The sequence below is a fragment of the Pipra filicauda genome, unplaced genomic scaffold (assembly GCF_003945595.2).
Source record: "Pipra filicauda isolate LSUMZ 115617 unplaced genomic scaffold, ASM394559v2 scaffold170_size1570365_pilon, whole genome shotgun sequence".
NCBI lineage: Eukaryota > Metazoa > Chordata > Aves > Passeriformes > Pipridae > Pipra > Pipra filicauda.
In genome coordinates, this window is record NW_024104218.1 from 1,504,540 (window position 1) to 1,531,338 (window position 26,799).

Consider the following 26,799-nt stretch of genomic DNA (forward strand, 5'->3'; position numbering starts at 1 on the left):
CTGAGACGTCCCTGTGCAGTCAGTCAAGTGTCTCCATTTATGGAGCCCAGAAAACTGACCTAAAGTTTATTTTTATTCTGCTTTTGTTTGTTTGTTTTTCCTGATGACGGAATATTGCTCTTTCCCCTGCAGTTCTTTAAAGAACTGTTTAAAAACAAGCTGGTGAAAGCGATGGAGACCATTTTTCCCTCCCTCCACAGAATCTTTGGGGCCAATCACAGTGGAATAAGCAGGACTGGAAGTCCACGACTGTTCTTTTATCCTCTTGGGCTGAGCTGTGAGTGTGGTTGAGAACAGGCCAGTTTGCACACAGGGAGAGGTGCTTCACATTTCAGCTCGTGAGTTTGCCAGTCTTTTGGTGACATACTTTGGTTTGTAGGCCCAGTAACTCCCAGCCCAGTCCTCGTTTCACCTGGGAGCGGCTGAACTTCAGCACTCCTTGAGTGAAAAGGTGATTTGTGGTGCTTGGCTCTGCTGTGCCCCCCTCTCCTGCCTGCCTGGTGCTCTGTGAGGGACACACTCAACTGCTGGGCCAAACCTGTGGAGGTTTGGTCCAGGCTCCCAAGGAAGTGAAGCTCTGGGCTGTTCCCAGGTCGTGAACTTCTCTAGTTTCAACCTGTTCTTTGAAAACCCCCACAGGAACAGGGTGACACTGAGCTTTGATGTGTGTGAGCTTGTAAAACCAGATCATGTGATTAACACATGAATAGCAGGTGGTTCTTCCAGCACTAATTTGGTCAGGGAACAAAGGAGGTTCAAGTGGGTACAAGGAGTCTCATATGTACCTTTTTCATCACTGGTAATTTGACTGCCAGCCAGAGGCTTTATTCCATAAATATGAGAGCCTGAGGGAGCCTTTTTGGAGCTGCCTGCATGGAGGGGATCTCCCCCAGAGCTGGGACACCTCTCAGGGTGACTTCTCGAGGCTGAGGGACCCCTTGCAAACTGCAGGTTTTGGTAAGTGACTGATATTGGGCATAAACTATCACAGAGGACTAAAATCTTGCCTTGGGGGCTTTGCATCATTATCACTTCCTCTGTGCAGGGAGGAGGACACTGAACCTTGCTGTTGCACTTGGTTAAGCCTCACTTTTACATCTTCCTTCAATAAACCCACCTCTGCTGCTCGGAAAATGAGGGCAGGGAAAGGACATGTCCTCACCAAAGCACAGCCAAGAACCTTTGCCAAATGCCCAGAGGTTCCCCAGGAGAGACCTTGGGGCTGAGCTGCTTCAGGAGACAGTGGGAAGGGATTCCTCAATCTTTTGCAAAGGTGGCCAAGTACCTACACTCAGAATGCCCCGAAGCTCAGGGTCTGCTGTGGCACACAGGGTTAGACAACCCCAAAATCAAGTAATTGAGGAGGCCTCCAAGGCACTATGAAGTTCAAAAAACTCTCATTTTTGGTCCTCACCAGCACTTGGACACCTTGAAACACGGGGGTGGTGTGATCCCACCAGCACAGGGGGGAAGTGAGGTCCCTGTGAAGTCCTGCTGGCAAGGAAGAGGAATTAATTTTTGAATTATTTGGTTTATGATGTAAAAATTCAGAAATTTTAACTCTACCTGAGTGGAGCAATACTTGGCAGTTTTCAAAGCATTTTCCAGCTGGAGCTGATTCAACCTCCCCACATCCCCAGGAGGTTGCAGAACAAGTGGGATCTTGGTAATGGTTCAGAATGTAAATTCGTTGGCTTTAATTTTATTGTTTTAAAGCCTTTAGAATTATTTTGCCGAGGTATTTTTTTCTCAAGGAACTGAGATTCTAAAACTTTCTTACAAGCTCAAAGGGAGCCAAGCCACAACTGAGGGAGGAGAAAGAGTCAGACTAAACACTGTATTAAGTTTATGCAAAGAATAACCTGTTTTTTTCCCCCCACATTTAGTTTAATTGAAAAACCTGGCAATTTTTATTAAGGGGGGGGGGCCCACAAAATTATAAGTAAGGGGAAGCTGAACTTCCTGCTTTTCCAGAAGCAAACAAGTGGCTTATAATGATATTTACCAGAAATATTTCATGTTGAGCAGGTTCTTGCAAACTCTGCCCTGTTGGGAAAGTTCATATTCCTTTGGATTTTTCACTCTTTCCAAATTCATCAGTGCTGGGAGGGATGGACCGGGCTCCAAAATGTGTCATGTCTTCCCTTTTTGATGGGGAAGACATGATGGTTTTAACTCTGAAGTAATATAGAAATTTTCATTCCAGTGTTCCTTCATGCTGATTCCATCCTGAGCAGCGAGAGCAGATGGTTGGTTTGGTTGGATTTTTCCCTTTCTTTCCATGTTTGGGCTTTAAATGTCGTTGTTCTACTTAGTGGGTTAAAAATGGCCTCAAGAGTAATTAGGAAAATACTGATTTGGGAGAGTGTGTCCATCCTAGAGCTGTTCCAGCCCCTTCAGAGAACGTCCCCCGTGAGTCCTGCTCACTCCAGAGCTTTCCAGGTGTTTGGGTGACAGAGGAATTCCGGCTCAGGCCCGGGGCTGATCCGTGCGGTGGCGGAGCCGCCTTGGCCCGTTGTGGTGCCTGTAAATGTAGGAACGAGACTGAAGTGTTGGAGTTTCACCTCGTTATCTCCTCAGAACATGGCACCAGCTGGTGTTTTGGGTGCCTGGAAAACCCTGCATGAAACATGCCACCTACATTAAACTTGGGTTTTTTAACATGTTGATGCTTGGGAAGAAAAAGGAAGAGTTCCGTCTTCTGGTGGTGGCGTCGCTCCGACGTGGGGGTGTCCTGGATCCTCCTCTGGTGATGGGATGGTGGGGCAGGGGTGCGGTTTGGGTTGAAGGTTGGATTGATCTTGGAGGTCTTTTCCAATGTTAATGATTCTGTGGTTCTATGGAATAGTCAGGGTGAGTGCAGGGAAGGGGAGCTGTCACTTCCCATCGAGGGGCACATGAATTCCTTACTCCTTTCCTTGCTGGAGCTGAGCTGGCAGTGCAGAGCTGTATTGTTTAAGGACACAGGTGTGATGATTCCTGTGGGAATAGAGGAATATTCCTAAATATTCCTACTATGATGGACTTTGTCATTCCTGCTATTCTTGTGTGCAAGGTACTGCAGTGATGTGCAGCAGCATAAAACCCTAAATAGATGCTGGACAGGACTTGTTCTCAAGTGACTGGTGAGGTTGGAGCCAGTGGAGCACAGGCTGCAGAGAACCAGCATGGAGAGGATTATTGGTGTCCAGGCTGGAGAAATATTTGTGTGGATAGAGCAGCCCACATTCCCATGTGTGTAGGAGATGCTCCTTTCTGTTATCCCAGTCTAACAGCTGAAGAGTTGCAGTGGAGGACTTGAAAGAAAGGGGAAGGAGGTTTCCAAGGGAGAGAGGGAATGATTTGGGCAAGGCTGGATGTGTTTTCCCTTTCAGCAGAACGTGGGAAACCATCAGCAATGCTCAAAAACGTGGCTGGTGGTATCAGCACAGTGGCAGGTGGGAAGTTGTTCAAGTGCTGTGGAGCATCTTGAGGGCAACAAAAGGCTCAAGAATATATATAAATGTATATAAATGTGAATTGTCTATTATTAATGTTATTTTTAAATACATCTCTTGAGCCTTTGCCATCTCCTGGGGAAGAACTCGTTTGCCCAGTTCCTAGAAGGAGCTTTGGGGCCAAGTTTTGACCCAGTTTATAGCTGTGAGTCTCAGAAGACACTGGGAGCAGATGGGAGAAGAGGCCCTTACCAGCCTGAAAACTCCCTGCAGTTCTTCCCAGGGTTCTCCTAAGTCACTGCTTTTGTTTCTCTCCCTCCTGGGGAGGCAGGAGACAGCCTTTGCTACCAGTTGTGGAAAAGAGCACGGCACGTTTACTTTCAGGAACAGCTTTGGCTCTTCTGGAGCCTCCAGCACGCCCAGATAACACGCTGTTCCAGCGAACACGTCGCTGGAAAATATGAAGCCTTGTTATCTTTCTGGGGTTTTTATTTAGCCAAACAAGGTTTCCATAGCTCCTGGACAGCTCTGCTGCTGGGGGAAAGGAAAAAAAAAAAAAAACCAACAAAAAACCAAACCACCCTGTCATTTCTTCACCTGCCAACTCTCTGCACTAATTTTGTCTTCCTGCTTCAAAGCGCTTGTTGTGCCCAGAAAACGTCAGTTCAAAGCGGAGTTTTGTCCAGTAACGAGCCAGTGAAAATTGTTTGGTGTCAAGATCTGCCTGTGCAGCTCTCGGAGCTGTGCTGAGGTGAGAGCAGGGCTGGGCTGGGCTGGTGGGGGCTGCTCTGAGCCTGCTGGGCCTCCGGGCTGCTTTGCCAGAGGAGCAGCTTTAAGGTGACACAGAAAAAAAAGGAGCATCCCTGCACCTCCTGCGATGAATTCACCTACTGGAGGGGAAAAAAACCTCCCCGTCACTTGCACAGGGGCTGTGTAAACAGGACACTGCTCCGGGCTGGGCTCTGCAGAGCCTCTTCCCCCGCTGACCTCCTCCCCACACTGCCCTGGCTGTGCAGACTGTGCTCCAAAGGCGTGGGATGTTCCCCAGGCTGGGTAAGTGTGTGAAAGGGAGCTGTTCCTGCTCCTGCCAGCGCCTGGCCTTGGGACGGAGCCTGCGGGGGCCACATCCTGACCTCGCAGGCACAAGGCCGTAGTAAATCAGGCTCTCTAATACATCCAAAAGCCAACTTTTCCCTGCAAGGAGAATGTTGTATGGAGCACTGAGAGACAAATACCAAAGTCCTTAGCTGGTTCTTGAGGAAAAAAAAAAAATAAAAATCTCCCGTTGGCCCTGGTGAGAGTTTTGCCTGAGTAAGGACATCCAGATTATGCATGCTAATTAAATGAGCGACCCATCCCTTCAGAGTCTGCTCTCTGCTGGGAATTCCCCTCTGAGTAACTTGCTCCCAGTGAGGAAAGGAGCTGCATGAAAAATTTCCCAGATGGTGAATCTGTTAGAGAAAATCACAATCTGTTTGTGGCTTTTTCAAACAAAAAAGAGCACAGGAGACGCTGAGGAATAAATTTGTTGTTGCAAACCATTTGCTCGGTAATGGGGAGAATTTAGATGGGCAAAGAGCTTTTTTTTTTTTCTTTCTTTTTTTCAGAGCAGTCTCATCTCCCTGCCTCTAAAAATGAGCAATGGTTTAAAAAATAAATCACAGAGATGTATATTTTAAGAGCCTGATGCGGTTCCTTTAATGCTGCCTGTTCATTTATTCTGACATCAAGGGTGTCTGAAGCTGTCGGGGGACAGTGGCCTCGTCCATGCAAACCTCCCAGGGAACAATTGCTGCTGTGTTGCTGCACAAAGGAGCCAGTTTCACACATCCTGCTGGGCCCCTGCCAGCATCCCTGGGCACAGGGACCCACGCAGCACCCGAATCCTGCTCCCCTGGCTGACCCTGACCCTGGGATTTGGGGCCAAAAACCAACCCCAGACCATGGAAGGGGCTCAGGGAACAGTGGAGTGATGGAGCAGGGAGGCACTCGGGCTGGGGCAGGCGATGGCAGAGCCAACAGTGGTGCCAGGCAGGCTCAGGAGAAGGGATCTTGTGCCCACACTCCTGCCAGCCCCTTCCCATCGCTGCCAGGTGGGAGTGTGTTGGGATGCCAGGCTGTGCCCGGGGCCTGCGGGTCACTGCTCCTCCCTGCAGCACCTCTGGAAGAGGACAAGGTCCAGGGAGGGATCACTGCTCTCTCCTGCAGCACCTCTGGAAAGGGACAACATCCAGGGAAGGGCCTGGCAGGTGGCTGGCACTGGGGAGGACTTGGATCCCTTGGATCTGTCAGAGCCCCAGACAGCACATCCCTGCCTTCAGCCTCCCTGTGCTGCATCACTGATGCTGCCTGGCCACGTTTCCCTTCAGCTCTGTATTTCATAAGGAGCTCCGAGCCAAGAAAAATCCTTCCAAGATTTTCCTTTTTTTTTTTTTTTTTCTTTTTCTTTCATTTAAACTCCAAATGAGCACTGCTTAATAGTTTCTTGGAAACACGTTCGCTTGCAGTTCTGTGCAGTGTGGGCACTGTCACTTCCCTCTTTTCCATGTGAGGCTGACTGCAAACTGTCTGGTGGCAAACATGAAACCAGCGTTGTGCAACAGCAGGATGGGATGAGGGAGAAAGGGGTGGGGGCAGCACACACGGCTAAAAGGGCCGGAATATTCAATGTGGAGCTTTCCAAGCAAAGCTGACGGGGAGTTCTTGTGCATATACATTGGTTTAATCAGCCCTTTTAACAACATGAGAAGTGCTAAGAGTTACATAACCACGTCTTGGCTTTGCCAGGTTGTTTAGGAGAGATTTATGTGCCTTCAGGATTTGGACAACTTGCTGAGCCTCAAGGACTGAGGCACGACGGGGACTTGCTCACAGTTGTCCTGCTCTCCTGCCTTTCCCAACAAACTGAGCTGGGAGTGCTGATTTGCCAACAGATTTCCTATTTACTGTTCAGCAGAGCATCAGTTGTGACAAATAAACAGAAGAAGGCAGCATTTCACTGAAAGCATTTTATGCACTGATTAAGACACTGTACAAAGAGCTCCTCTGGGTACAGGGGGAGCCTGGGTTGCAAAGGAGCTGTTGCAGAGCTTGGGGGGGGGGGAGACTGCTGTGGGGGCTTTGCAGGCCAAAAATCACCAAAACAAATGTATTTCTGCCTTCTGGCTGCTCCAAGCCAGGTGAGAGCACTCAGGGCTCTTTGCAGGAGCAGGGAGAGGTTTCCACAGGGGTTGTTTGAATCGTACCTGTGCTCAGCGTCGTGAATGACTTCGGGCTCAATGTGGGGAAAACACAGGATCATTTTTATGATCAGGAACGACATGATAGCAAAGTGCTACAATAAGGACAAGCAAATTTCATGCTTCAAGGGCTGTAGCTGCTTCCAGAGAGGGCAGAAGGGGACTGATGCTGCTGGGCATGGTGGGCATGCACAGAGGGGGCTGTAGGACTTTTGGTCTCTTCCTTTAAAGCATCAAGTGCCAAAAGAACTGGAGCAAGAACCAAGACCTGAAACCCTGATTATAGATCCTTGTAAATGTCTGATCCTGCTGGAGTCACTGGCAAACTCTCAGCGCTTTCAGCAAGGTCAGGGTTTCACCTTGTCCCTTCTCAGACAAACCTGCCTTTTCTTGGGGAAATAAATAAACCAGTTGAAAGCAAAGCCCACGAGGTCAAGTTGCAAAGTGTGCACGTACCGAAGATGTACATCATTGTGTCCTGTGTCACACAAGAAATATGAATTCACAGACCCTGAATTCCCTCATTTCAGGCCCCTGCTGTGGGATTTTTCCCAGGCTGACTCTGCTGTAGCTCCCAGGTTGCTGCTGCAATTCCTGGCTGGCACGAGGAACAGCACATGGGTGGGACCATCAGGAGGAGGATGAGTTTGCTTTTCCCATGTCAAGGGCAAGCACAAGGGGTTGAATTCAGCCCAGGTGTGAGAGCTGAACCTCCCTGGGGGGGATCCAATAAAAAGTGAGTGATTTGGAGAAACCACCTCCACAAGATCCTGCTGGGCCAAGGCACTCATCGCCCACGGCTTGAGCTCCATGGTGGTGACACTGAGGACAGAGATGGGCAATGACCAGGTTTGTGTAGGGAGAACTTCACAGAAAAGGTGATTAATTGTTGGAAAGGGCTGACCAGGGAGGTGGTGGAGTCCTCATCCCAGGAGGTGTTCAAGAAATGGCTGGACGTGGCACTCAGTGCTCTGGTCTGGTTGACAAGGTGGGGATTTGGCACAGGTTGGAACTGATGATCTTGGAGGTCTTTTCCAGCCTTAATGATTCTGTGACTCTGTGATTCTGTGACTCTGTGATTCTGTGACTCTGTGACTCTGTAACTGTGACTGTGATTCTGTGACTCTGTGATTCTGTTGTTCTGTGTTTCTGTGACTCTGTGACTCTGTGATTCAGTGGTTCTGTGTTTCTGTGACTCTGTGGCTCTGTGATTCAGTGGTTCTGTGGTTCTGTGACTGCCCACAGCCCACCCATGACCTTGAACATCTTTTCCATCCTTCCAGCACATGATTCGGGGGAGAAAGCAGCGACGGGGGCGGTGGCACAAGTATCGAAACGTTTGTTCAGCAGTTGCTGCAGAAAAGCAAACTTGCTTCAATCTGCAGAGATGCCAACTGAATTTTGTTTTGTTTTGGTATTTTGGAAGCGAGCCAAAAGCAGGATGTTGTGAAGCCTTCGGCAGCGACTGCCTGCTTGTTCCATACCAGGCATAACTCTGGATATATTTTTATCGGCAAACTCGGTCCCACGCATCGGGATGTGCAAACTCCAGCCCTGGCTGCTCTCTGAGGGCAGACTTTCAGGAGCTGCCCTCCAAAGGTTAATCCCTTTTCCCTGCCAGAGGAATGGCAAGGGGTTGGTTTGATTGGAGAGGGGGAGAAAAAGCAGCTCAGCTCCCACCGGGGTCCCCACTCCTCGGTGTCCACGCGAGGGAGGTGTCGGTGTGGTCCTGGCTGCAGCTCCACAAGGTTGCAGTGAATTCCAGGGATTGCTTTTTGTGATTCACGTGGGGCTGAGGCAGTTTGTGCTTTGTCAGCAGAAGGGCCTGTTCTCTCCCTTGCACAATAGAACACTGCTGGGTATAAATAGCCTTTCATGCCTGTCACCTCGGTGACTTTAATGGCGATGCCCTGATTTATCCCTGCTGCCAGAGGATGCTTCAGGTGTGTGCTCTCCCCACGGGACTGAACACACATTTAAATTAAACTCCCGTTTAAGAGGCTCTAAGCAGCAGCACACTAAGCCCAGGTTTTAGCATTTTGCAGAGCTGGGACTGGCAGAGGGGGGAGAACCGAGCCTTTTGTTGCTGTTTAAGCACTACAACTGTTGCCTTCACAAAGGATCAGTGCTCGGAACAGGGAGACATCTTAAGGATGTCTGACAAACGTACGTGCGCTCGGGGACCACGGGCCTCATATCCGGAATACGACCAAGGGAATGGAACATGACAGAGCTCCAGGGGGGATAGAGCCAGTGCTCCACCTGCCTGCCTGGAACCAGCCCCCTGGACCTCCAGGGTGAGATGGCAGTGGCTGGTGGGGGCAGGATGGGTGCCCAGCACCCAGTGGGCACGGAGGGGGTGGGTGCTCTCTCCTGTCTTTGTCCAGCTTCACATCTCACTCCCATCAGTGTTTTCCAGTGCTTACCACGTCACTGCCCCAGTGTCACCTGGGGGCAGTAAGTGTTACCAATTTAATAGCAATAATTAAGAGATTTATCTCAGGGCATTTAAGGGCTGTGCATAGAATCCCAAGCCAAGTGACAGGAGATCTGTGCTGAGGTCTGGGCAGAGATGCCCTGACAGGGTGTCCCAGTCCTGCCCTCGCCCTCTTTGCCCCACCTGCATCCTGGTTGCCCCTTTGTTCCCAAGAAGAGCCCCTGAGGTGACTATGGATGTCTTTTCAAATGCTCATCGTCACATTATCCATCAGATACATATTTACAATCATTCATTAAATTAGGATGTACGTTTCATTCTTCTTTCTTAGAATATTAATGCCTACTCCTGGCTGAAATGCCATATGAATATTCATTAAAAAATCAATCAATTCCTGTGCCAGGAATGATGTCATTTGAGCAATAACTGAAGCAGTAATCGAGCTTGCTATGAAAAAACGATGAATGCCATCAGATCTAATGTTTATTGAACTCCGTGGGGGTAAATCACAGCAGGTTTTTTTCCCAGGCTTTTGTGTGCGTTCACTGGTGCTCCAGTTCCTCCTCCTGCCCGGCTCTGGGAGCCCAGCCCAGCCTGGGCAGGAGTGGGAGCACCTTGGAGCAGGTGTGAGACATCCCCAGGGGATGGATGGGGCTGGGGGCCGGGGGGACGTCACCTCACTGCCGTGGATCAGAATGAGGAGTGGGTTAGGAATTTGTCTTATAACAAAGGGAAACAAAAGCTCTCAAAACAGTTGTGGGAAACCTGGAAAATTAATTGCCTGAAGTCTTCTTTCCAATAGATCTTTGGCTGGTAAAGCTCTTTCCTCTCACTTGGAGCGTTGTCCTGAGGGATGGCTTTTCTAGGGTTGTCCTCTCTGGTCCAATGGTGCAGCTATCAGGGCAAATTCAGAATAAAGAGTAACAAATCGCTTCAGGAGGGATCATTATTACTCTAAATTTCCTCAGATCAAGACTTTCCCAACAATAGCACAGGAGCTGTGCCAACGCACGGGCTCTATCCCGTGATAAGATCACACTCTGGTTGTGTGGGAAATATTAAGAGTTTTGGCTTCACTTCAGCAGCAAGAGTCACTTGATCCCCTACAACGAAAACCCAGACTATCTCATGTCCAGCAGCAATATTTCAGGAGACATCTGGGCCAAGCCCAGAGCTGTGGGAGGCTCCATCCCCTGCCTGGTCCATCCTCACTGACCAAGGCAGGAGCCCAGGTCTGCTGGTTTAGCTGTCCAGGTGCCACCGTGAGCAGGGAAACCCTCAGTGCCAGTATGAGCCCATTTCCAGCGGTGAAAGAGCCCCTTCCCAGCAGCTCCTGCCGGTGACACGGGATCCTGGTGGGGGAGGAGGAGCAGGAGCCAAGGTTACCCACTCCCACCTCCAGCACTGCAGCACCGACTCGTGAATCACGGCTCTGACAGCGCTGACTTACTGCATCAGTCACATCACAGACACTTCAACCCAAAATATTCCTCTACAGAAAGGAAGGGGAAACACAGGCCGATTATGCCAGTCTCATTTACATGCTTAGCTGGGAGAAATTCAATGCCTGGCTCTGTCTCAGGCAGCTTCGTGCTCCCTTCGAGGGCGTCATCGTCTCCTGCAGAGCAGACACGCAGCCACCTCCTCCCCTTTCCACCTGGCCAGAGTTATTTGCCCTCCAAGGGTGACCTGAGCTGCTTGATTTAAGGCATCTTGCTTGTGTTTCTGTGCACCTACATCCCCAAATGGTGAGGGATGGAAGAGAAACTGTAGGGAGAGCCTGACACCATTTATTTGCTCCGTGGTCAACCGAGTGGTCAACTTTAAATCAGTTCAAATTGTTAGCCAAGAAAGACTTTGAAAAAGTGGTGGTTGTATCAAAGAGCTGAGCCACACTGTGTGAGAGGCCTGAGAGAGTCTGTAGGGAGTTTGGGGTTGAGATACATCACAGGGCTTTGCTCGGAGTCCCCAAATCCTCCAGGGTGGCTGCAGACACCCCTCCATGCCACAGGGGTGCACAGGGCCCAGCTTTTCCTGCTCTGCCAAATCCAAAAGGGACATTTCAGAGCTCTTTAAAGCAAAGATTGATTCCAATGCAACGTGATGCAGCAGGAGGGAGTCCTTTAGAGAGTCAGTGCAGTCACCCAGGCGGCCTGGCACGGTGGATCCTGCACTAACGGGATGTCTGCTCCCACAGCCAAGTGTCAGATGGTGCATCTGGGGAGCAGAAATCATGGAGAGAGCTCAGAGAGAGAGCAGGCAGCCAGGGGAAGGCTTGTGATGTCCTGTGAATTGCACCAGCTCCAGCTGAACACCAGTTCTGAGCGTTAGAGGCAATTAAATATCAAGATCATTTACCAGATGAGGTTCTGTCCACCAACACATCGAGTCTTTAAGATGAAAGCAGATTTCTTCATGGAAATTTATTTTAATGCTGCTCCTGGGAAAACAGTCTGCAGCCTGTGTCCAGGGAGGTCAGGAGCCTCCCAGCATCCCAGCCTGGCAGCCTCAGCCGAGCCAGGGCTGTGAGTACCTGCCGTGAATTAACGCAGCCAGAAAATGCCTCCCAGGGCTGGGGCTTCTCTGCTCCCTCTTGCACAGTCACCACACCATTACATAATAAATAATCACTGAAACAGGCCAACGACACATGATTTTTGTTGTTGTCCCACTCTCACCTCGTGGGAGCCAGCTGGAAACAAGCGGTGCCTTGAGCTTCTGGAGCAATTCTCCCAGCAGGATCTGAAGGATTTCTCTATTTACTAACAAGTAAAGCCTTTTTACACACAGCCTTGTGCCAGTTTAGCCGGGACCACGAGGCCGCCTTGGAGACACTCTCATTTCTGTTTGTTTTAACTTATTCCCAATCATTTTAATGCAAATCAAATAAGCCTGGTTGGAGTCAAAATAATCAACATCTGCACCAAATCAGCTGCCTGGCTCGGGGCGATGCTCGAGCCTTGTGTAGGTGCTTCATGTAAAGAACTCAGAACTTTATTTACCTCCTTCATAAAAAATAACAACTCTAACTTGTCCCCATCCCTGGAAGTGTTCCAGGCCAGGTTGGATGGGGCTTGGAGCAACCTGGTCTAGTGGAATGTGTCCTGCCCACGGCAGGGAGAGTGCAACAAGATGGTCTTTAAGGTCCCTTCCAACCCAAACCATTCTGTGATTCCATGAACATCCGAATCCATCCCACGGGCTCCCTCTGAGCAGTGTTTTATCCCATGAGTGACTTCATCCTGTTCCTGGGGATGCTGATGTGGGAAAGCCCTGCCCAGAGCAGTGAGGTGGCAGAGCCTGTGCTTCCCTTTTCCTGGTTGACATCATGGGAGCCAGAGCAGAAAGCTGGGATAACTGGAGCCATCAGAGCCTGTTTGAAGCTGGAGAGGAGGGGAAAAAAATGACTGAGCTGAATAGCCAGCAAAGACAACAAACAAAAGGCTTTCTCAGGTAGGAAATCATCTCCCTGGCTCCTGCAGCTTTGACTGAGCAAAGATTTCAAGGGCTTGTCCCAAAATGTGGTGTTTTACCCCATCCCTCCTCGCGTGTGGTGGGTACCGGAGGCTCCATTGGATACTCAGCTCATCATCCCTGATGTTACCAGGGGGCTGGATGGCAGTGACATCCCGGGATCATGGCTGGGCTCAGGGAGCTCAGACCCATCAAAGTGCCAGTTCTGAGCCCCAGGCCTCCCAAGGGAGCCGTGGGGGCTGACCTGGAAACATTACTGGGCTGGAATGAGACCCCTGTGACTCGGGAGAGATTTCCTGGAGCGGGGTTGAGGCTTTCCCAGTGAAACACACGCCAGGGAGGCTCCATGGTGGGAGCAGAGGGTAATCCTGGAGTGGGAAGTGGAAGGAAGACACCACAACATGGGCAAGGAGCAGAAGCAGAGCAGATGAAGTCCTGGGATGGCCACAGGTTGTCATCAAACCTCTTTATCTCCACTTCCCAAAGGGAAAGGCAGGTGTTACACCTCCCTTCAGCCCCGGGCTGAGAGGTGTGTTCCCAGAGGAAAAGGCAAATCCCTCTGGAACAAATAAATAATGCATGTAAACAAGGGTTCCTAATATGTTTTGTTTTGTTATTTGCTGCTATTCATAAGTTATATTAATCCCAATGAACTTTATTCAGCTGTAATGGAGCTGCCTGTCCTCTCCTCCCTCCGTGAATGCCAATTGTGCTCAAGTGGTGGCTAAATGAGCCATCAAAGGGAAGGGCTCTGGTAGCAGGTGATTTCTCTACCTAACAGATGGCCTTGTAGCACAAATATTGGTCACATGTGTCGGGCTGGAGAGATAAAACAAAGCAAACCACAAAAATTCCTCCTAATACGACCATTGATCTGAAGGATTGCTGAAGGAAAAGGAGTCTCTCAGCAGATTCCTTGATTTTTGCACGTCTTCCAGAGTCCTCTTCCACCTGGAGCTGCCCTGGTGAGTGTTTGGGGTGATTCCCACTGCAGCAAAGTGCTGGGGACCAGCCCATGGCATTCCTCAGCCGTGTCCATGGGCATCCCCACAGCAGCACCTCTGGAGGCAGGAAGGTTGGAAAGACCTTGAAGGGCTTTTTTCATCACCAAGTTTGCTGGAAAGTCACAACCCTGCACAAAATAAATCAGAGATTGGTGCAGCGATGCCCTGCCATGGGCTGGTCCCCAGCCAGGCACAGGCATCCAGAAATACACCTGGAAAGCAAGGTACAAAGTGTATTTCAACCACCTTCAGCGTCCTCAGAGCCCAGAATTTGGAGAAGGAACAAAATCTCTGAAGCTTTGCAACGAAGAGCTGAAGTTTAGCTGAAGAGCTGCAGCCAGAAAGGGTTAAAGGGACGTGGGATGCTGCAGGATTGTTTCTTCTGCTTCACTAAACCACTGTTCAGATGGAAAAAAAAAAATAATAAAAAAAAAAAGTTAGCTTTCCTCCTTCAAGAATGTAAATGTTGGGTATTTTATCAAGTGATTTCTTCAGCCCTCAAGCCATTCTTCAATTTGAAATGCTAGATTGAAAAAAAAAAAATGCAGAGAAGAGAGAGAGAGAGAAAGAAAGAAAATATTTCCACAGCCCAAGAACACTTTGCAGACATTATGGAAAATGTTGCCTGTTTTGTTTCCTCTAGTCACTGAACCAATCTTTCGCATTAAAATCAGCATAGTAGTAAATAAACATGTTTTCTCTCGCCCTGGAGCCATTCTGAGACATCAAATGGTACTTAAGAAATGTTTCTTTCTCCATCACAGAGCATTTTTAAAATGTCCATGGCTGAAGGGAGGGAAGATGCTCCCCGGGCTGCAGCATTAACAGGCTCTCTGCTCTTCTCTCCGAGCTGGGGAGGCCCCGGGCCAGTCCCAGAGCTCGGGTTTTCTCTCCTGTTTGGAGGAAGAACAGGAGTTTTCCGTGCAGCTCCCCACAGATGTAGCTGGGTTTCCTGTGACCCCCGGAGGGGTGCTGGGGGCTTCCAAAAGCCACGTCCCTGCGCTGAGCTGAAGCATCTTGGGGTGACACAAATGACCTGAGTCGTGTCCCCACGTCCTCTCTGACGTGGGGATGACCTGGTGTGGGCTGTGGTGCTCCAGGAGGGACAGGGGGATGGTGCTGGTCATCCCACAGGGGTCTTTGCCCCAAAGGAGCAGACCCAGGAGGTGGATGGGGTGTTTTGGGCACACCCTGGGGCATCTCCTGTGCCAGGGAGAGCTCTTGCGGGAGGTATTTCATATATTCCACATGTTTGAGCTGGAATGAAACTCAGCAGCTCTGCTCTGCTGGCAGGTGGCCAACAGGGACACCATCACCCAATTCCCTTCTCCATGGAATGGGGAGTGGGTGTCCATGCAGGTGCAGAATCGTGGAATCACAGACTGGTTTGGGGTGGAAGGGACCTTAAAGATCATCCAGTCCCACTCCCTGCCATGGGCAGGGACACCTTCCACTATCCCGGATTGCTCCAAGCCCCGTCCAACCTGGCCTTGGACACTCCCAGGGATGGGGCAGCCACAGCTTCTCTGGGCAAACTGTGCCAGGGCCTCCCCACCCTCACAGGGAACAATTTTTTCCTAGTATCTATTCTAAATCTACCCCCTTTCAGCTTAAATCCATTCCCCCTCTTCCTATTACAGTTCCTGATGAACTGATGTTGAGATGCTTCAATGAAAACCAAAGGAGGGCAGCTGGGAACGTCACATTTGAAGGGAATACAACTGCTCTGTCTCACAATGCAGTTTTGGGACATGTTTCTCATGCATCATTTCTAAAAAAAAAAAAAAAAAAAAAAAAAAAAACCCCCGATTTTATCTTGAGCAGAAAAGAAAATGTGTTTGTCCCGACCTGACACTGTTTTTTTTAAGTGTCAAGTGCTAATGAAATTCCTCAGCCTTGAGCAGTTCTAGGCATCCGATGTTGATTTTTAAAATATGGGGATATTTCACTGCGGATTTTAAGGCAGCCTCGAAATGATAAATGTTTCGGGAGAGCGAGAGGAAGGAAACTTCCAGATTCCGAGAAGTTCTGACGCGATCTCGCATGCAAAGCAGGCAGCAAACAGAGGGGTCGTAAAGAGGGGCTTTGTTACTCCTTTGAAATGTGTTTAGCAGAGTCGGGCCAGCACCGCACACTTTCATCATGCAAATGTGCTGATTTTCATATTTTGGGCTTAGAGAAGCAACAAAGCAAAATGTCTTTTTATTTTTTTTTTTAGGCTGGAGGACGAGATGTGGAATGGAAATGTGTCTGCAAGGCTGGAGCAGCCCCACCTCAGATAACTCTGCTTTTTGTCTGTGATGCTTTAAAAGGCTTTTTCTGCTGGAGAAGGGTATGGAAGAAGGGGCAGCCCGGGATATTGGGAGCTGTGGGTCCACAAAGACCAAAACTCCAGTGGGTTTTCCCAGGGATGGGAGCTCTGGGCCCCCTGGGTCTCCCTTGGTGCTTCCCTTGAGTGGTGGGGATGGAGGAAGGTTCCGGAGCTGGGAGTGCTCCCTGGGGATGCAGAATCCCAGTGGATGCAGCCGGTGGGATTGGGGGATGCCCCTGGTGCAAAGTTCAGTAAATGCACCAAGGCTGATAAAATCAAAGAAAAAAAATTATATGATGAATAAAGTAACAAAATAAAGGAATAAGGGTGAATAAAACCAAAAGGAATAAGATTAAATGAAAAAAAAAATAAAATGAAGGGAAAAAAATAGAAAATGAAGTGAAAAAATAAGGGAAAAATAAATTAGAAATAAGAAATTACAATGAAATAAAAAGGAAATGACAAAATGGAATGAAAAATGAAAAAGAGAAGGAAAAAAGAAAATAAAATATGAAATAATAAAATGAAATAAAATATAAAGCAACAATAAAATAGAGTAAAAGAATAAAGTGAATAAATAAATAGATGATAAAACATAAAGCAATAAAAAAATAAAAAATAAAGTAAAATAAATTAAAAATAAGTGAAATAAAATATAACAAAAAATAAAATAAAAATAGAATAAAATAGAATAAAATAAATACACAATAAAAGAAAAAAGAATAAAATAGAATAAATAAATAAATAATAAAATTAAATTAAATAAAAATAAAATAAAAATTAGATGGAAAATAAAACAAAATAAAAATTAAATAAAAAATAAAATAAAAATGAAATTAAATAAATAAAAATAAAATTAAATAAATAAAAAATAAATGAAATAAATGAAATGTAATAAAATAAATAAAAAATTTAAATAAAGAAAGAATAAATTAAATTAAATAAAAAATAAAATAAAATAAATAAAAATAAAATAAATAAAAAATAAAATAAATAAAAAATAAAATAAACAAAAAATAAAATAAATAAAAAATAAAATAAAATAAACAAAAAATAAAATAAATAAAAATAAAATAAATAAAAAATAAAATAAATAAAAATAAAATAAATAAAAAATAAAATAAATAAAAATAAAATAAATAAAAAAATAAAATAAAAACAAATAAACCCAAATAGAATACAATGAGTAGCATAAATTAAAACCCGAGGGAACGATCCCGGCTCCCGCCGTTCCCGCCCCGTTCCCGGGCCGTGCCCGCCCCTCCCGCGGCCCCGGGTGGGGGTGAGCGGGGCCGGGGGCGTTCGGGGGTCCCGCCCCCCGCGGCTCCTCCCGCCGGTGCCCCCGGAGGGGCCGGTGCCGCCCCCCGAGCCCCGTCCCCCGCCCGCCCCCGGGCGGCCCTGGCGCGGAGCCGCTGCCGGTGCCGGTCCCGCCGGGCCGGTCTGTGCGGCGGCTGCCGGCGCTGCTGGGCGAGGTCAGGGAAAGTCCATGTGAGGAGCGGCTGGAATCACTTCCTGCCGCCGCCCGGCCCCGCCGCGCCAGGCCCAGGGCAGCCTCGGGGGCCGGCGCCCCGCAGGTGAGCGCCGCGCCGGGACCCCGCGCTCGGGGGGGGACCCCCGGCCGGGCACCCCCGGCCCCGCACCGAGCCCCCGGCGCCGCCGCAGCGCCCGGACCGCCCGGGGGGGCTCGGGGGCTTCGGGGGCTTGCGGGGGGGGACGCGCACATCGCGCCCTCCGCCCGCATCCTCCGGGGGTCCCCGGGGGGCTCGGTCGCACCGCGGGGTGCGGGGGGTGCGCGGGTTGGGAGGGGAAGGGGGGACACCCCCCCGCCCCCACCCCCGGCGTGGGGAGCGGGGTTTGGGGGGGTCGCGGAGTTCCTGCCGGTCCTGCAGCAAGGTGGGAATTGGGAGGGTTGTTGGACACCCCCCCCAACCAGCCTTGGAGGGGCTGCGGGGCTGAAGGTCGGGATAAGGGATAAATGCGGACTTTTCGCTCCCGCGGGGAGGAAAACGCTGTGAAAGGGGGGGTATTAAAAAGGAAAAGGCGGCGGAACACTGGAATTGGGGGTTGGGGGAGGATCCCCGAGTCGGGGGGGGGTGAAGTGCCCTCCTGGAGGGGGCTCACGGGGGGTCTCGCCATGGACTGTGCCCCCCATCCCAGCGCGGGGACCCCTCTGTCCCGAGGGGCTTCGTGAGCTTCGTGGTGGAAAAACTGGGATAAAAGAGCTGGGTTTGGATCTGGGGAGCGCCGGCGCTCCCCTGCCCACTGCAGCTGCTGTAGTTACAGCGCTCAAGGACTTCTCCAAACATCTTCCCTGCCGTAGGAAAACCCAACGCCAGCGGTACATCGCGTGCTGCTCCCGCCGGCCCGAGCGATGGCAAAGTGCAGGATCACTTCCAGCCAAGCCTCCATTACCCGCCGGGTCATTAATTTGAATATTCCCTTTTCTCTCCCCCCTCCACCCGCACCCCCCCTTCCTTTCCGGAGGCATTTGCGAGGTTGCGGGCAGCTTGATGTGCTCTGTGCCTGCCAAGTGTTTGCCTCTCGCCCTGGGTAATTGAGGGGCTGGCGTGCCTGCTCACCTTCTCCAGCTGAAATATTAAACAGCAGGAGAAGCTGGAATCGGTAAACAAACTGGGAAAATTGCTGCTTCTCCATGGGGAGAGCTGGGGGGACTCTGGCAGAGGGGTCCCTGGGAGACCCGGTCCTGCTCCAAACTGCAGCCTCCCAGCACGGCTAAGCCCGAATTTCCTGCCTGATTCACAGCCTGCTCTGAAATTATATAAGTTTTTCACCAAAAAGAATAAAGCTGAGCTGTTCCTTATGAGCTGAGTTGCTGAGGATAATAAGTCTGTGACCCCAAGGTGTGGATAATGGAGGTGATAGTAGCTGGATTTGAAGTAAGCGGCAAATATAAAATAATTAGGGTTCTTCTTCTCCTCCGGAGAATAAATGTCCTTCTGTGGTTGTAACTGCTGTGTTTTGGGTTTTTTCCTCCTGCAGAGGCCTTTTAATTAAGGCTTCATGGGGGAAAAGCTGTCGCATTGGGACACTGGAGGGTGGGGATGGATTTCTGGAACTTAAAATTTGTCAAAAAACCCTCCCAAGGCAGCTGGAAATACAGAGAGTGGGGTAAATGCAGGCGTCAGGGCAGGAGCAGGGGGGGTCTCTGCAGCATTGGAGGGGTCCCACTGGGACCCTTGCTGTGTTGGCTGGGCTGTGGCTTTGCAGAATTCCCCAAATTGTTGTTCAGGGCTGCCCAAACTTTCCCCAGAGCCCCCCTTGTTTTAGCAGATGGATGCCATTAGCTAAGGTACATGCGTTGATGCTGGATCACTTTGGAAGTGATATTTTTGGAGCCCTCTGGCAATATAAAAGCCTTTTCCTTTCCCCAGCCGTGACTCTGTGCTTTCCTGAGGGAGTCTGCTGGGATTTGGGGCAGGAGGGTGGATTTTGCTTCCTCTCAGCAGGTACCAGTGACAGGTCCAGGGGACACAGAGCATCCTCACTGCTGATAAGTCCAGGGAAGGAAAAAATCCGCTCTCCTTGAACTTGATCCTGCCTGGAGCATCCAGGTGAGTCCCTTCTGGCCTGGGCTTTGGCTCCAATCCCAGCTGGAGTGTCGGGAGGCGCGAGGCCGTTTGCGGCGTTGCCGGTCGGCGCTCGGGGAACAAGAGCCAAGAAACCTTCTGCCAGAGCCTGATCCATGCAGTGAGCTCTGGGTTGGCTTGGGAGAAACCTCCAGACTGGCCTGTGCTTTCCCAGCCAGGGACACAAACCAGCTCACCTTGGAATGGAAATATTTATTTCAGACTGTCTTGTTCTCAAAGGCCCTTGGCCCTGCCAGGCCTTCTGGAGGGCTCATGCCGGGCTCGGCAGGGATGTGCTGGCCCTGGTGACACACCAGGACTCAGCTTGGCACTGGGGTGACGTGGATTGGGGACAGACAGCACGGAACAACCTGTGAAAGGGTGCTGGGACTCGGCTCCTGCTTTGCTCTGTGTTTAAAAATACTCAAGCCTGACAAAATGGGGTTAGAAGGGAGGGTTCAGCCATGGGTTTGAATTTTTCCAGGTTTTCTGAGCCAGCAGCTTTTCAGGTGGGGAAATAGGGTGGGATGTGCTGGGCCGAAGGGAACCGCTCCCAGAGAGCTCCAGGGATGCTGAGGAGCAGGGGGGCTGCACTTTAATGGCTTTCCCCCCCCTTTTCCTACCTTTCTTTGAGTTTACTTGAATGCAATGTAAGAAATAAAACCCAGGCATTCAGCTGGAGGAAATGAAAGGGAATTGTGAGGTCCCTGCCATACCTAATGGCCAGAGCGAGCATCAGATCTTGCTGCAATTAGGCTTCAAATCGAGCTGAGCCTGTGTTTGGCATCCAAAGAGCAGCTTCCCAGCCCATTTATTCCTCATCCAGGGAAGTGGCAGCGGATCCAACAGCCCTCAGCACCCACTGGGATGGGCACACCTACAGGAGGGTGGTGTGGGTTTTTTTTTTATTATTAAATCAAGCCTGTAAAGCAATTGAGAAACAGGTGAAGCATGCTTAAAAGAGGGTGAGGCTGTTGGTTTTCTCTACCTGACTTTATTTGTGAAGTGACAGGAATTTTGACAGGCTTTGTGTCTTTTTTAGCAAATCAAGTGTCATGCCAGGTTTGCCTGTGGATGAGATCATTTGCAAAATATGTTTCCCAGCTTGCTTCAGGCATAATTCATTGTGTCAACTGCAATTGCTCATTTGCTAGGAACTGTGATTCATTAGCGGTTTATTTTTTGTTGGGGTTTTTTTTTTGGGTTTTTTTTTTTTTTTTCTCAGTCCAACTTGTTTTCCAGCGACTGTTTGGAGGCAGCGCGGGAATTTTTAAAAAAAAAAAAAATAAATAAATTAAATCTTGCATTCTTTGTACCCGCAAATTCTGCTGCTAAGGGGAAAACTTGCTAAAATGCTGTGATCCCAGGGAGGGAGAGGCAATCCCAGGCGAGCTCCCCGGGCAGGATTGCGCTCGGGTTTGTCATGTGGTCGCTCCTAAATGGGGACGGAGGTAATAAAAATCAGACTGCTGGGGCAGAGCCTGCCATGTAGATGATGGAAGGAGCCTGTGGAGCTGCTTCCTCCTTTTCCCTGCTGGGGGGCTCAGCCTGGTGAAGGTTCCCCCACTCCCCCTCATCCCCAGGTTTGGGCAGAGGTTGCCCCGGGAGGGATGAGGGGGATGCTGGTGTTGGCAGCCCGTGCACGAGGTGTTGGGGCAGTGGTGTCGGGAGCAATTATTTGTTATGGTGACCGAGACCCCCCGAAAGCTCAGGGCTCAGTGGGATAAAATGAAGATAAATAGCCCTTGGCACAGGTTTTGTGCTGTGTGTGTTCCCGGGGCTGCTCGCAGCCGGCGCAGTTTGGCCTCGGGCTTTGCAGAGGTCCTCACGTCGGACTTTTAAAAGAATTTTGCGTGTCAAGTACATTTTTGTGTGTTAGATTTCCTATGAAGACAAATAGTTCAGTGCATTTTTTTCCCCTAGGTGGGTGGATTGGGGCGGGGGGGTGGCAGGAATGGCTGCTCCTGCTTCAGCAGCCACAAGCTACCCTCCCCTAACAAACCAGTCTGTGTGGGCTGAATAAATTGATACACTTCTCACCAAAAGATTGATTTTATTTAAAAAACCCCCCAACCTTCTAAGTGATTATGAACTATACATTTAAGCATAAGTAACTTGACAGGTTTGTTGGGGTTTTTTTCCCCCCCGTGCAACAGTTCTCTGTAAAACACTCTTAAAATGTTTTAGGGTTTTGGGGTTATTTTTGCTGAGTGTTTGTGCGTTCCTCGTGTTCTCCTCCCAGTTTAAGGTTTTTAGAAGCCGGAAAAAATTAGGAAAGGGGGAGAGAGAGCACAGGAACGTGGGGAGTCTGCTGACTTCTGGCGCACCGGCGCCGTGCCCGAGCCCTGCCAGTTTTGCTGCAGAGCCCAGTGCCAGGAGCGAAGGGCAGCGGAGCGTGAGGGGAGGGAGGTGACTCCATCAGAGTGACCATATATAGTCACTGGGATGAGATTAAACACTTCACCTCCCGGTGTCATCCCCGCGGCCGTAAAGCCAATATCAGGATCTATTAATCACTCGTTAAAACAGCAGGAGAAGATTCCTGCTCTCCTGCGCAGCACCTCGTTTGTAGCAGTCAGGGCTCTTCTGGGTGTATCGATTGGGGGAGAGGAGCCAGATGTTTTTCATCCCTGGGTGTCTGGGGCGGGGAGGGTGGGGGGGACGAGTTTCAGCAGCACAGTGGCATGTGCAGAGAATTGCAAGTTAAGTGGGGGTGGAGGTTGTGCTTCCTCGGGCTCGTGGGCTCGGTGGCAGAGCCATGGTGGGCCCTGTGTTCGGGTGCCAGCGCTGGCTCCGCTCCACACACCCGTTCCCATCGTGGTATCCACTGGGGAAGCATATGGCAGCCTTGGAGATATATACATATATATATATTGTGTGTGGGGGGACATGTTTTACATGCCAGTTCTCCCTGTCACAGGACAAACATTTACGCTCCGATTATATGAAACATTAGGAAAAAGGGGATTGGGTTTGGAGGGAGCATCGTTCCCTGCAGGCGTGTTCTGGGAAGTGCTGTTTGGTGATGACATGGCAGAGGAGTGGCAGTGTTTCGGTGCTCAGAGCTCTGGTGGCATTGTGCTGCACAGAGGTGTAATGTGCAGGTGTATAAATAAAGGGTTGGTGTTTCAAGGTGTGCCATGCAGAAAGCAGTGCCCAAAAGAGATGGGGAACGAGGATTTGTACACTTGAAGGTGGTTAAAATGACTTGATTTCCAAGGGAAGAGACCTGGATAGCACTGGTGGGAGACTTCCAGTGGGATAGGATGTGCCTGGCTGGCCTGGAGCACCGTGGATCCCTCGTGGGAGAGATGCTTCTCTTGGGTGCAAAGCTCATGGCTGAGATCCTGTGGGAATGAAATTCCCACAAACAGGAGTAACCCCTCTCCATAGATGCTCCTTCACTAGAAACCTGTCTGTGCACTGCACCAGCTGCAGCGACCCTAAAGGACTAAACCTGAGCAGGATTTGGTTGTTGTGTTGTGGTTGGAATCACATTCTCACTGCAGGTGTAAAGTTGATGATTTGCTAAGGGTCATATGGAGGGTCTGTATCCCTCTGACCAGATCTTGTCCCTTCTTGCAAATTCTGATGGACTGTGAGGGAAAACATTGTGTTTTTTGGATCACCCCTGGAGCTGCAGCCCAGCCCCACGGGCAGGTGCCGGCGACTGCGTCACTCCCTCCTTCCTACAAACAAAACTTGTTTGAAACTTCATTTGTCTGCTCCTCAATTATCCTCTCCTTCTGCGCCTCCCTCCGTTTAGCCGTGCTCACGCCATCAATACATGCCCATGCTTAATGAAACATTATTGCTTAGGTTTAATTGTCTTCTAATTAAGTGAAATAAAATTTTGCGCGGCGGTGGCGGCAGCGTCTCTCCCGTCTGTGGATTCTGCTGTGGTTCCACCTGAGCCCATGGTGGTGCTGTTCAGGGGTGATGGACAGCAGCAGCCACCTCCTCTGAATCTGCTGCTCCTCTGTATCATCCTGGTTAAATTAGATTAATTTCCAGGCTTAGAGCACCCTTTCTGGGGACAAATTTAAGCATTTGGTAATGCTGCCGGGGTTATTGCTTCAGCACAACCCTGCTGAAAGACACCTGGGGAAGACAAAAACAGGGCATGCAAGTGTAGCACTGAATTTTTGACTCTTGTTTGAGCATGGTTTCTACTCTTAATGCATCATTAACATGGTTTTCTGCATTGCATTCAGTTCCCATTACAGCACTCAGTTCCGTCTGGTAATTTTGGTATGTTGATATTTTTGTTGTCAGCAGTTTTTTTCTTTTTTGAAGCATATAAAACCATTAGTGTGAAAGAAGATTAAAAAGATACATTACAATTAAAATGTTAATGAAATCGGCATCATACAACTTTTGAAACCATTTAGGCATTAATCTTTCTTGGTCTCATGTCCATTAACTCGGGCGATTCTTATTCCACACTGACCCCTGCTGAGAGAGTCGTGCTATAATTGGATTTTTAAGAACTGGGGGGAAGAAAAGGAGGGCGAGAGAAAAGCCTTGGGAAAAAGTGGAAGTTGGGAAGGTTACCTTAGCTTTCTGCATGGTGTCCATGGAAATGAACCTCGTATAAACCAGCCCCACAGTTCCATCGCTCCCGAGTCCTGTGTTCTCCCCACCGGGCGAGTCTTGCCTGGGAAGCTGGGAATGCTGGTGTTGGAGGCTGGGGCAGAGCTCTGGGAAGTGCTGGGCTCCTTGGCAGCTGGCTGTCACCGTGACCTTGGGCAGGACATGAGCACCAGGCTCCGCTTTGGTTGATCCCAGTGTAACGTGAGCAGGGCCGGAGCCGGATGGTGCGAAGCCTTTTTAAGGCTCTCGGAGGAAGGGAATGGGAGAACAGCAAGTAATCGTTTGCTGTTATGGCTTCAGCTTTCCCCCGTTCCTCCAGAATAGTATTTCTACATTTTATCTGTTTTGGGTTGTTTTTTTTTTTAAGTAGCTCTTTTTCAGCTTACACAATATTTGGGTGAGGGCCAGCCCCCCCTCCCCAGGCGAAAGAGGAGGATTGACTAATTCCCAGGCTGTGTAGTGAATCCAACAACGGGACTTCTTGACTCATCAGACAGCTCCCAGGATCCGTGCCACAGCTCCAGCAAGGCCATGGGCTGTGCTTGGCTGCTCCAAGGTCCAGCCCATCCAGAACACTCTGTGCTGGTCAGTCTGAGGCTTAGACTCACTCCTGGGCACCTTCTCCAGAGCTTTGCCTGTGCTGTCCAAGAACTTCACATCTCCTGCACCTCCTGTGGGATGCTGGATAAACTGGGAAGGGCAGGTCCTTTAGTGAAGAACACAACTGTCCTTCCCAGCATGGGGACGGGGTTTGGAGTTGTTGGGAGGGTGGGTGTGCTGCTGTCCGGGCAGGGATGTGCCTCGGGAGTGGATGAGCTGGAAGTGGAAGGATGAGAACATCCCGCTGAGGGAGGAGTGGAGTACCAGCCCAGCTCATGTTTATGCTGCAAGCATGAATTTTATTTTATTATTTTTTTTATAAAGAAAAAAACCAAAGAGCACTGTGGAAGCTGCAGAGTTGTTGTCTCCCAGCCGCTCCGCTCTCCTCCCCACTCGCTGTTCCGTGTGTTACCACGCAGGCAGGGGAGCAGGGAGGGATGCTGGTGGGCTGACTGGGAAGCCCACTGGAGCTGAAACATCTGCAGGGCTCGGGAGAGCATGCTGGCAGTCTTTGGGGGCTGGGTTCATGCCTTGTGAAGTGAGCCATGAAGCACAGAGCGTGCTGCTGGCACCGCATCACAGGGACGCGGGTGTTGGACGGCCGGAGAGATGGAAGTGCTTTCTTGGAGCCATGGAATAGCTCTTTGCACACACCAGAGCCTGGGGTTTAATTGTTTTATTCCCTTTTTATGTGGGTAAAAAAACAATTTATAGTGTTGTTGTTTTGTGTCAAGGCATCGCGTGGATTTATAACCTGAGAGAATTTGGAGTGAGGATCCAGAATCATCAAATAATGGCAGGAATGGGGGAGACCTTGCCCGGAGTGTGACCCATCCATGTCCCAGCTCATGCAGTTGGATGAACTGGGGATTTGTTTTGGCACAGGGCAGTGGTTTGTGCCTTTGGGTGAAACCAGCAGTGTTTATGCCACTCAAGTTAAACTGCCTTTGGGAAGGGAAAGGAAACCAACCCACCAGAGCAATAATATCTCGGTGTGTTTGACCTGTCTCTGCCTTCCCATGCTACAGTCCCACGGGGATCCTGTACAAGGAGAGAATTCCTGGGAGCAGGAAGGCTGGCAGGCTCCCGGGGGTTACCTGGAGGTCTGGTCCAGAAGCCCTCAGAGGTGCAGGCAGGTGATGACCACCAGGATGGAGGTGGGAGCTCTGGTGGGTGTCACACTCTCCTTTTCCTGCGTGAGCTCCCCCTGCTCTTCCATCTCTCTGGGTGGTGGCAGACGTGCAGGCAGGGAACAAAGGCACTACTGTCTGGAATTCCTGGCTTATTTTATTGATGTGCAGTGGCAGTTGTAGGCCAAGGGAGAGGGAGCAAGAAAAAGCAGCCCTAGACATTCCCAGTGCGTGTCTGTGGCCCGGCACACAGGTGGGATTTCTAGCAAGGTGCATTTCTGTGCTGCAGACCGAGCACACCAGAATCAATATCCGAGTAGTACAATAAAATCTGTGGGAATTTCATTTCAACTCATTGCAAGCAATCTAATAACTGTTTTTTCAGGCAACTGTTAGGTTGTTTGGTTTTTTGAGGAGGTTTTTTTTTGGTGGTGTTTTTCCCTGTGCAACTGTAAAAATGTAGATTGAACCCAGTGTACTTGTAGTGCTTTGGTTTGGCAGTGTGAGCACTGAGCCCAAGGCTGGTTTCCTGTGGGGTCAGGCAGTGAGGGCTGGAGAACCTGTGCCACCAGCTCAAGGGGCCTGGCTCTGGGTGGTTTTCAGGTCTACTGATGGTGGCAATGCTTCTACTTCCAGATTGCAGCACTTTTATATCCTTACATGGTGGTGTTAGGATTTCTACTCCCATGTCCTTGAAGGTTCATGAATCAGTTTGGGGAGGAGCCTGAAATGCCCCATCCTGTTCTGCTCCCCAGCTGGGACCAGCCTGGAGAGGAGCACAGGATTGGCTGCATCCCTCTTCCTGGGCTGTCCAACAGTCCCAGCTCAAGACCCTTCCCAGGTTTGGGAAAACACCTGGGCATTCTCTTGGGAGTCTGTGGCCACAGCAGGGCAGCTGGAGGTACCTGAGCCATGTGGTATCTCCATGAGTATTTCTACAATCCAGTTTAGGAAGTTTCCTCATTTACCTCCCCTTTAAGATCCCAA

General features: G+C 49.8%; 1 protein-coding gene across 1 annotated transcript in view; it reads left to right on the forward strand.

The window, feature by feature from the left end:
• The first annotated feature begins 17,299 nt into the window (after positions 1 to 17,299).
• The window catches only part of NACC2 (NACC family member 2), a 48,411-nt gene continuing 38,911 nt past the window's right edge, over positions 17,300 to 26,799 (forward strand). The window contains exon 1 of the mRNA XM_039379611.1: positions 17,300 to 17,476. The gene's annotated coding sequence lies outside the window, so the exon portion shown is untranslated. The remainder of the gene's footprint in view (positions 17,477 to 26,799) is intronic.